A 10,807-nucleotide genomic window follows, 5' to 3' on the forward strand; every position below is an offset into this window, starting at 1 on the left:
TTTTATTAATCCCGCTGAACTATAAACAACACAGAATTTCATTTCAGTTGATGATTATAGAAATTGTTAATGAAGTTATGTCTACGTGTTTCTCTGACTTATACAGGTTAGATATATGTGTTTCGTGATATGTCAAGTATCATTCTCTTGACAAATATTCTCGACCCTTGATACAGGAGGTCTAAACAAATCAGCAATTATAACAGGTAAATATATGATTTCTACCAATTCAGTCAACGTGAATTTGCATTTTATTTCCATTAATATTCTCTTTGGGGATTGCTATCAATCTCTTCGTTCGATTGCAAGTTGCTCCATTGGAGGGGCTCTTCTGACATCAGTAGCAGTCATACTACTATTCATGATGTTTTATATGTGTTGAAAATATAATTTCAACTGTGCAGCGATATGAACATAGCCGACAAGCGATCTCCGATATCGCATCGGCAAAATGAAGTGAAGGCATTATAAAGGAACCTTTGTGTTTTGCGATAAGCGAACATCGATATCGCATCGGCAAAGTCAAAGTGAAGGAGTTATGAGGAAGCTCTTGTGTTTGCGATGGGCGATCGCCGATATCGCATCGGCACATCGCTATCGGCAATGTCATAGAGTTGAAGTCTTTGACATGAGTAAAGTTGCGATGCGATGGAGTGGACCCGATGGCTTCCCAAAACCAAATCGCATAATGTTTGAAATTCACCCGACGGCAAATATTAAATGTTGCGTGGATTAAATCTAAGTTTTGATTGACCATACGTCTTGATGAAATGTCATAGTGGTAGGTAGAATATTAAAGTTTTACATAGAGTTGGTAAGTTTTTTTTTATGAGAAGGTATGGGCGAATGTACTTATTACATAAATTCTGTATGGGATAGGTGATGTAATTTATTACTGTGTTGACTTGTGTTTTCTTGTATGGGACACGGGAGGTTTTATTGTGAGTTTACAGCAGAGTAAAATTAGAGTGGTGAAGCGAAAACCATGTGTTGTATTTCATACACAGCAGTGTGAAAAATGTGAAGAACCAGAGGGTGAATGCACAGCAGTGCGCAAATGTATTTGGTAATGTTTTGTAAGGAACTGTAAAACAGAGGAATAGCAAAAACCATGTGTGGTTTTGCATAAAGGAAATGGTGGAGCGTGAAATTTTGTAAGCCTGTGTGAATTTTGTTTTACAGCAGTAAGCTCATGTAAACGTTTGTTACAGCAGTAAGTTATTTTTCACAGCAGTGAATATAAAAGGGATTTTACAGTGGTAAATCTTTGTATCAATTTTTAATGAATAGAAAGTTTTAATGGTGGTGAATTACTCTGTTTTCTCTGTGAAATTTTTGAGTCTTCCTGTGCACAAAAGATCCTGGAGTAAAGTAAAAACAGAGCACTGCCTCTGTGTGTTTGAATATTTGGTTTTTGGTATTTTCCCCATTTAAAAAGAAAAATACCCAACAATATGAAGAAGAGAGAAACTCTCATCCGGGATTTTACTAGTGGTTTCAGCAAACACAAGAGGAAGGACATGGAGGGAAGTGGACTCAGTGGGCTTAAGATACATAATTTTCCCATATTCTCTTACCAAGAACTTTGTCAGGCTACAAATTGCTTCCATAAAGAGAACGAAGTTGGGGATGGAGGGTTCGGATTGGTTTATTTTGGAAAACTTCCGGACGGACGAAGTGTGGCCGTAAAGAGACTTTATCACGACAATGCTAGAAGAGGCCGACAGTTCATCAACGAGGTGACGACATTTTCCAGCTTGAATCATCCATGTGTAGTTCGTCTTTATGGCTGTGCCTACGAAGACACTCCAGAGCTTCTGCTCTTATACGAATTTGTCTCAAATGGAACCTTGGCTGCTCATCTTCATGGCCATCGCAGAGGCCCCAAGGGATTAGCATGGGACATTCGTTTGAACATTGCTATACAAACTGCCCAGGCTCTGGCCTTCCTTCACAGCCTTGATCCGCCTTTATTCCATAGAGATGTTAAATCTTCTAATATTCTCCTGGACGAGGATTTCAATGTGAAGATAGCATATTTTGGGCTTTGCAGGCTTATGCCCGATGATGCCACACATGTCACCACTGCTCCACAAGGCACACCCGGCTATGTTGACCTACAATACCATCAGTGTTATCAACTGACGGAGAAATCTGATGTTTACAGCTTCGGGGTTGTTTTGATGGAGATCATCTCTGGCAAAATGGCAGTTGACATAAATCGAAAGAAAGGTGAAATCAACCTTGCAAACATGGCAATAATAAAGATCCAAGAGGGGGCTTTGCATGAAATAGTGGATGAGCAGCTGGAGATTAAAATGAATCCAAAAATGAAGGTCGTGGTAAATGCAGCTGCAGAATTGGCCTTCAGATGTCTGGTGTCAGAGAGGGATGACAGACCAGTCATGAATGAAGTTGTTGCTGAGCTGGAACAAATCAGACAATCATGGCTTACTTTAACACCTCCAGGTGAACAGTGGGGATCATTTAATGACATCAAACAGCCAACGACAGAGGCAGTATCTCCCATATCTGTGCAGCACAAGTGGCCTAGCATAAGCTCCACTCCCAACAGTAGTGTATAAATTTCTGCGTTATAACTCAGCAGCAGTAGACCAAGGAGGACCATACTTTCCATCCACTTTGTGTTGATATCCAGCTTGTAGAGCTTTGGGCCTATGCGTCTTAACGCTTTTTGTTTTACAGTATCAGTACAATCTCTGAAAAGGAGTACAGTCTCTGTTAAGTTGTGACAATTTAGTTGTTTCACTGGCCGGTTTACAGAACATATATCTCTGTATGGTTTTAAATTTTAATCCAAAGGAAATATCTAAATACATCTATTAACATATTTAGCTCGAACGAGGTTAGGGCATTAGTTGTACCATTGCCAACCGTGTTTTTCTGATATTAATATGTTATGCACAAACATACTTCATTATTGTTTCTATTTCGTGCTGTGCAGTGATGGTAAATTATCTTTATCATATTTGCTTAACGCAGAATATTGTGTACTAAAATATAGTTGAATTCGTTTTATTTTTTAATTGTTTATAGTTGATATAATTTTTTCATTAATAAGGAAAAATTATAAAAGATTATATTTAAATTTAGTATTTTGGAAAATTGGAAAAAAAATAATATGAAAAAAAATATTTTATATTTTGTAATTATTAAAATTATATAAAATTACTAATTTTATTTTATTTTACATAGATGTAGTTTAAGTTAAATGTTTAACATTTTGCTTTTTCACTTAAATTTAATGATATAATTTTTTTTAAGATTAAGTATTTTTTCACACAAAACAAATTTCTAATTTTATTTATTTAAAACAATGTTACAAACTATAAATGCTTCATGGCATTTCATTGGCTTTGAGCGTCGTAAAAAAATGTAGTGTTTGACAAAAGAGTCTTTCTCCAACTTTATTTATTTAAAATAATATTACAAACTATAAATGCTTCATGGAATTTTTGTTTGATAAAAAGTATTTCTCTAATTTTATTTATTTAAAACAATGTTACAAACTATATATGTTTCATGGCATTTTATTGGCTTTGGGCTTCTTCAAAACGATGTATTGTTTGATAAAAATTCTTTTTCGAATGGTGATAGGAAGATCGTAACTTTGGGCTTCTTCAAAACGATGTATTGTTTGATAAAAAATCTTTTTCGAACGGTGATAGGAAGATCGTAACTATCCACCTTTTACAAAAGCTATATAGCTATATATTAAGAGTCTTTTTATATATCTCTTAGAAGTAGTCTCATATTCATTCCATATATCATTTACAAAAAGTAAAAATGTCATGATAAAGATCAATAAACGTCCATATATTATAGAATTTACTTAGATACAAGGGTTTCCAAAATATTTTTGATTTTTGTTTTTTTCAATTTTTGTGACTTCATATGTGCCTTAGTTCAGATCTTGTTCCTGTAAAGTGACCAATTTATTGTTTTATTTTCTCAAGAATTAGAGTAAGACTATAATTGTGAATTCCAACAACTCCTTTCACCCAATTTATGATTTTTTGAGATTCCCCATATACGATGAGAACTCCTGTTGTATTTTCTCAAGATTTAGATTGAGAGTATAATTGCAAATTCTAACTATTTCTTTTACCCAATTTATGTCATTTTGAGAATGGGTCCATAGACATGGACAGAGGTAATTCCCTGTGAGATAGCAATTTGAAACAATAATTTGAGAGTAGGTTCCTTTCTAAGAACATTTTATTCAAGGGATAGGATTTGACAAACAATCTTGAGAGCAAGTTCCTTGCTAGAAGCATTTTATGCAATGGCTAGGCTTTGCAAAACAATCTTAGTCAGCGTTTGAAAAGCAATCCTGGTTGTAGAAGTGGCCTTGTCTTCAGACATGGCATTGTTTATTTTTAGCCATATCTCCCAAGACACAATTAAGGGAAGGGGCCTATGGTGAGTTTTTTTGGCATAATAGCCATATAGAAATGATAGAAAATTGATAGAGATTAGAAAGATTGATTGCACACAACACAAATGACACTTAATACTTTTATTCATCACCTGAGGTACACATATAGGACATAAATTACAGACTTCGACACATCTAGATAATGACTCCAACTCATTACATATGAATCAACACCTTCTAGAGTGAGGTCTAGGAACTCACATTGACAACCACACATGACTTAGAAGCATTACTTCCAACACTCAACCTTAATGCTTACATAGAAAACATTAAAGACACATATTACAACAACAATATGATATTTGTCTGACTAGTCTTAATCGACACTCACATCCACTCTGGAATCTCGTAAACACCTCTATTTCTTCATCACCACATATTCGAGCTATAACTTGACCTCCATTTAGAATATAACCACTTCTGACCATCTTTCACGTTCTTTGCAGAATTGATGCTTCTCGACCTCCTAGAGCACAATGGGTCAATGTCAATATTGAACCATCCTATTGACATACCTCCATATGTTACAAATGGTCTTCCACTGTATTCCCCAGTTATCTAGGAAAGCAGTCTGAGTATTGAATGTATTCAGAAGTCAATTATACAAAGTGACCTATTATATACATAATCAAATTAACATGTACGCTGATGTTCTTGGCTCCACACTACGCCACTAGCTAATAACGGATTATAAATAATCAAATTAGCGATATGTTCTTGTGTCACCATATGCAACAAAAACCACCCATTTAAAAATATTAAACTGTTTTATAATTGATTCTCCATTTGATTTTTCACATTACACACTACAACATAATAAAACTGTAATATTTTTTATTTTTTCTTTACATAATAAAACTGCAACTTTACCAAACACCACAAATTGAACAAAATATCAAAACACATTTAACAAAACTATAAAGTTGACAAAGCAATCTCTCCAATTTCCTGGCAGCACAAACTTCCGTAGCCACAAGATCAAGATTTCCATGAGATCAGGTATTCCCTTATGCATATTGTCCACATGAAATGGCGAAAAGGTACTCTCATAATCAACGACAATAGCATTTCTTACCAACGAGCAGGGATGGAATTTGACGGGCATTTTGCCCGTCATAAGGCCTTTTGAACGTATTTGATGGTTAGAAAATTTTGAAGACCGTTTCTTAAGACGTGTTTGGAACCGTTCAAAACGTATTTTTGACGGTTAATATTTTGCTGAAAACGTCATTAATACCCGTTCAAGAAAGTAGAAGCGAAGGTAGTAGACTAAGTTGCCAGGCGCTTGTTCTCCACGATATGGCCACTTGTCCGGCCTCCAGCAAGCCATCCTGTCTCTAGGAACGTTGGTATGTTTTTGTCATAGTACTGTTGTAAGTGATAATTCTTATGTGTGGATAATTTTACATCCACCCCATGCTTCAAATTAAGTTCACAACAATGAAATTTTGAACTCCTGGGAAAGGCATTGAGGAAAACCTAAAGTAAATCCAGCCTTGCTTTTATCTTTGATTCTGCGCATTATTTTGTTAGCCAAATCGCAGAACGGACTTTTGGTGGATGTTTGGTTGCAGATTCTCTGCCATTTTTGAGGGTGTAAAGTCCGAGTTGAACCAAATAAATGATTTGCCGCCGTCGGTTAATTTAGTGGATCACTTGCAAATTTAAAGGGATTATATTGGTCTGTTTTGTGGAGATAGCCGGAAGTAACCACCCTTTGGATTCATCTTCAACTTTATGGGAAGTGAATTCCAAGAGGCAATGCACTACCAACAATAGCACCAGTGACGGGTTTGAAGAAATCTTTCCTCTGTTGTAATGAATGGGGGCTTCCGAGGAGCACTGCTTCAGGAGACCCGGGGATAATTTTCAAGAGGTCATTGCAAAATGCATTGAGGTTCAGAGGAGGAAGGAGAGTAATGCCAAAGTCTTTCAAGAGGTCATTGCAAAATGCATTGAGGTTCAGAGGAGGAAGGAGAGTAATGCCAAAGTCGTTACATCTCAGGCATGTTGGCCTTTACTAGAGTGGTCAGACTTTTTCAAGTCGTGGGAATAGAACCTGTTACATCCATTGGAAGGCCAACGACAAAAACTCGAGGGAAAAAAGTAAGAGTAACTCTGACTAGATAAAGAAGGTTACGGTCGGAGTTAACATCCCTGTGATTAATTACAATAAGTTTTAGTGGCTTAAAAAAAATGTCGTGCCTAAACCGGAAGACTCACATATTATTTATATATATGTATATATATATTCACCAGATAAATACAACTTTACACTGGCCCATGTAAACAATTCACCTGAGCAATTCATTGAAAGAAAAAATTAATTGGTTTTTTTTTTAAATGGTGTACTGGGTTTAAGATGAATGCGATTTATTTGAACATTGGTATTTGCGAGTAGTAATGAATAATTGATTGTATGGAGATGCATTTGAAGCAAGATTTTCATGCTTGTGTTGTTAGGAAAAATTTGGAGCATAAAGTCAATTTTTAATACATTTAAACTAAAATATTTATACAAATAATGATGAGAATTAGTGTTTTTTAATTAATATTATAAGGGTTATTTGTTTTAATTTGAAAATTTTAATATTTATATTAAAAAAATTATGATTTTAATTGAATTTAATATAAGAGAATTAATTTTTTTAAACTGTAGATAAAAAAAGAGCATTTTAATTTATATACAAAATAGTGTTTTTCACCATGTCATACAATATCAAGCAAGATTATGATTTTTTGTTATTTAAAATAAATTTTGAATGCATTAGTAGATTTAACACTCTAAAAATTAAAAATCTCTGCCATATTTTGATTAAAATTAACCCAAAAAACCATTAAAAAAAGTCATTTCATGGATAAGAAATAATTCAATTAGTAATCATAATCATCCTAACATATTTAGATATACTTCCCTAAATTAAATAATCAATAAAAAAACATACATCAATGAAATGGGATATTTTTTTAATATTGTATTTGAGTAATGATTTTTTCATTTAATAAATTTGTTTTGATGTAAATACTATTTTTTTGTTACAATGTATATTTTAAGACAATGAGGATTTCTTTCTTTTCTAAAATATTTGTGAGCAAACTGCTCTCCAATATGGTAGAGATGTTGTAATTTCTTTTATAACATTTGACTCAGTCAAAATAAAATTAGAAAAATAAATAAATTAAATTAAAAATCAAAAAACAAAGTTAATAATTATAATGATAATTATAATTAATAATTAAACCAACTTAGATCCATCTTAAATGTGGATCTACCAAGTGGCTAGAAAGATCAAATCTTAAAAATCCCTTACTAAAATATTTGAAAGGAAGATCATTCAATTATAAAAACAATAATTACTTATTATTTCGATATATTTATTTTTAAAGTAAATATTTATTTTAATCCCAAACCTATTAAACATAGATAAGAATTAAAAATATAAAGAATCCAAAGCATAAACATGTTTATGAAAAAACAAAATTGAACTCCAACATGATATATTTCTATCTAGTATAATTAAGGTCAAAGTATTGCATTTGTATGTCAAATTAATCTTAAAAGAATAAAGTTCTATAATATTGAAGGCCCCACTACACTACATATTGGAGAATGAGATGTTTATTATATTTTTTGTCTATTTGCATTTCATATACCTAGGTGTCCCACATCTTACCAACATTTTTAAAAATGCAGTAAAAGATGTGAGACATTTAGATTGGAGCATTATTCTACTATGGCATAGCATCTTTCCCTTTATGTTTCTCAAGATGCATTTAAATATGAGGAGATTCTTTTGCACATATATCCAATCTCCATCTATATTTGGATTTAATGAATAGCTTCCATGCAACTTGACTCATTTCTTTGCTTACATTATCATTGGAGCAATGAAATTTGGAAACTTGTAAGTTGTAACATCACTTTGAAACAACTAATAATTTTTTGTAAAATGAATTTCTCTTATTAGATGGATATGAAAACTGGACGTTGGTGGTATGTTCTTGTGCCCTTTTAGGGTGTCATATATTTATGTTTTGTATCAAATCTTATATTAGATAATGTAAAAAATTATCTCCTAATTTGCATGGAACTTAGTCTTATTGGGAATCAAAACTTTTTGGTGGTATAATATAAATTGTTGTCTTTAAATGACACTTGAAATATATGCAATGGATAACGATCAAGTACTCTACCTAGGATTTATTATATACTTTCAATAAGAAAAATAAACATGTTTCAAATGTTCAATATTTTTTTGTTGAAATCTCCATAATTGTAGTTGTCAAAGTATTATAATTTAAATATATTTAATTTTTAGTTGATATGTCTATAAGTTATATTAAAGAGTATAGTCTCTAAATAATACACCAAGATGAAAATTATTTTGAATTTTCAAATAAATTATTTTGTCTAAAAAGTAAACTAACTAGTTAGTTAAAGTGAGTTTTTTATGATTTTATTTAATGTTACTTTAATACACAATGGTTTTTTGTTTATATATATTGATTTTACTACAATTTGATGATAAATAGAAGGAAGGATTTGATGAGAGCATGCTTTTACCACATTTAATATTATAAGTGTTTGTTCTTTAAGAATGTAATAGTGGAGGAAATCATAACATAATCCTATAACATGATGTTAAGAGATCTACAATGTCCATTTATTATAATTTTTGTCTTCTAATTTTTAAAAGGTTCAAATACTATACATTCATTGTTGTTAACATTAGTGTATATCTCATTATCCAAAAAAATGCTAAATAATAACATAAACCATATTAATTAATCTACTTTTGAGTTATTGATAACATTCAATAGTTTTACTATGTTGGTCATCTTATATGTCCTATAAGATATCCTTAGTTATATCTCATATATGCAAACGCTATGGCATGTCTGGGGCAAGGACAATTGATTTCAAGTTCCAAAGACTTTATTGTGAAGGTTCCATGCAATTTCAAACCAAGATTCAAGATTTAATAAGTCATTTGTGTGTTATGGTCATTTTGTTTTTTTCCTTATGATAAATATGTGAAAATTTAACATAATTATGTTATTGAAAAGTAATTTTATAATCAAACATTTATTGGTGAAGGGTTAATTTATTGTAAGAACATTACTCTTGAAGGGCAAAATTTTAAACATAACGTTTCTTGATGGGGAGCATAAGAACCCAAAACGTCAAAAAAAAATTATATGATGGGTAAAGAGAAATCCAAATTCCAACCCTGCCAACGAGAGTTTCTCGAGCACTATCCTTATCAGTTAATTCAATAAAGTGAACAACTGAATTTGGATACACATAAACACCGCCAATCGATAACCGGTTCAAACAAAAGCTCTTCCCACTTGCCAAGCGAAATATGAACCTCGCCAATAGGACCTCTACGACAATGGCTACTTTAAAATAATGGAAATAGAATGCAGCCTGGTCGCTTCGCTACTTCCCAAGCGTTCACTGCATCATTGGTGAAATGAATAATATTCATGGGTGAAAGATTTATCGAGTAACAACTTTGCTCCACATAGGCATCCTTGATCCAGCTTATGAGATTTAGATCTACTGTATTCACAGGCTTATAAGTCTTCTTCAAGGCAATGCTTCTTGCATTTACCGATATCATCTTGCCATCACATGTTGACCCTGCAACTTTTCTTAAATGCTTGGGTGATATCCTTTTATGCCTCTCTGTTGTATTGAAGGTGTCGAGCCTAAATCTAAACCCCTATCATGCAACTTTCGGTCTAACTGAGAGAAAACATCAAGACAAAGTTTCAGAATTCGTCTCTTCTCAACAGATTTGGCCCGGATCTTACCTTAATTCGCTGGATTGGATGATCCTTAAGCGGTTTCACATCCCACGCTCGACAGAATTACAGATTTCGAGAAAGAGCTCGAGCGCAACAACCTTGATTCTATCAAATCTGAATGTGTAGTCAGCGATGCCTGTCACTCAACAAGTTGAACTTGCTCACTGTGATTCCAGCGAATTCCTGCTAGCGAAATCTCCTTCTTCGACGAATCACACAAAAACGTCCTGAGCAGTGGTCACTTCCACGACTTGCACACCATCCTTCGGCTCGGTGAATGCTCAGTAGGACTGCTCAATACTCTACATGCATGGCCCTGATCTTGCAAAATATCTGTGAATTCACAAATCTTTTGTAGGGACACGTCCTGGCCAAATCTATAACAAGCAACCGAAAATTCTCGGGGACTGCACGAGAATAAATGGATCTTATACCCTGGTCAACTCTCATCCAGATCTATGCAGACGACCGACAATAAATCCAATTCGAACATCAACCCATTTTGTCCAGCTCGTCAGAATTGTACCTGGGAAA

The 10,807-nt window shown here is 33.3% G+C and overlaps 1 pseudogene; it reads left to right on the forward strand.

Annotated features, from left to right (window-relative positions):
• Window positions 1-1,520: 1,520 nt before the first annotated feature.
• Window positions 1,521-2,585, forward strand: LOC149260018 (LEAF RUST 10 DISEASE-RESISTANCE LOCUS RECEPTOR-LIKE PROTEIN KINASE-like 1.1 pseudogene; annotated as a pseudogene).
• The last annotated feature ends 8,222 nt before the right edge of the window (window positions 2,586-10,807 follow it).

The sequence above is a fragment of the Pinus tabuliformis genome, chromosome 6, assembly GCF_031772625.1.
Source record: "Pinus tabuliformis cultivar Carrire ecotype Pingquan chromosome 6, CPIR1, whole genome shotgun sequence".
In the NCBI taxonomy this organism is placed as follows: Eukaryota; Viridiplantae; Streptophyta; class Pinopsida; order Pinales; family Pinaceae; genus Pinus; species Pinus tabuliformis.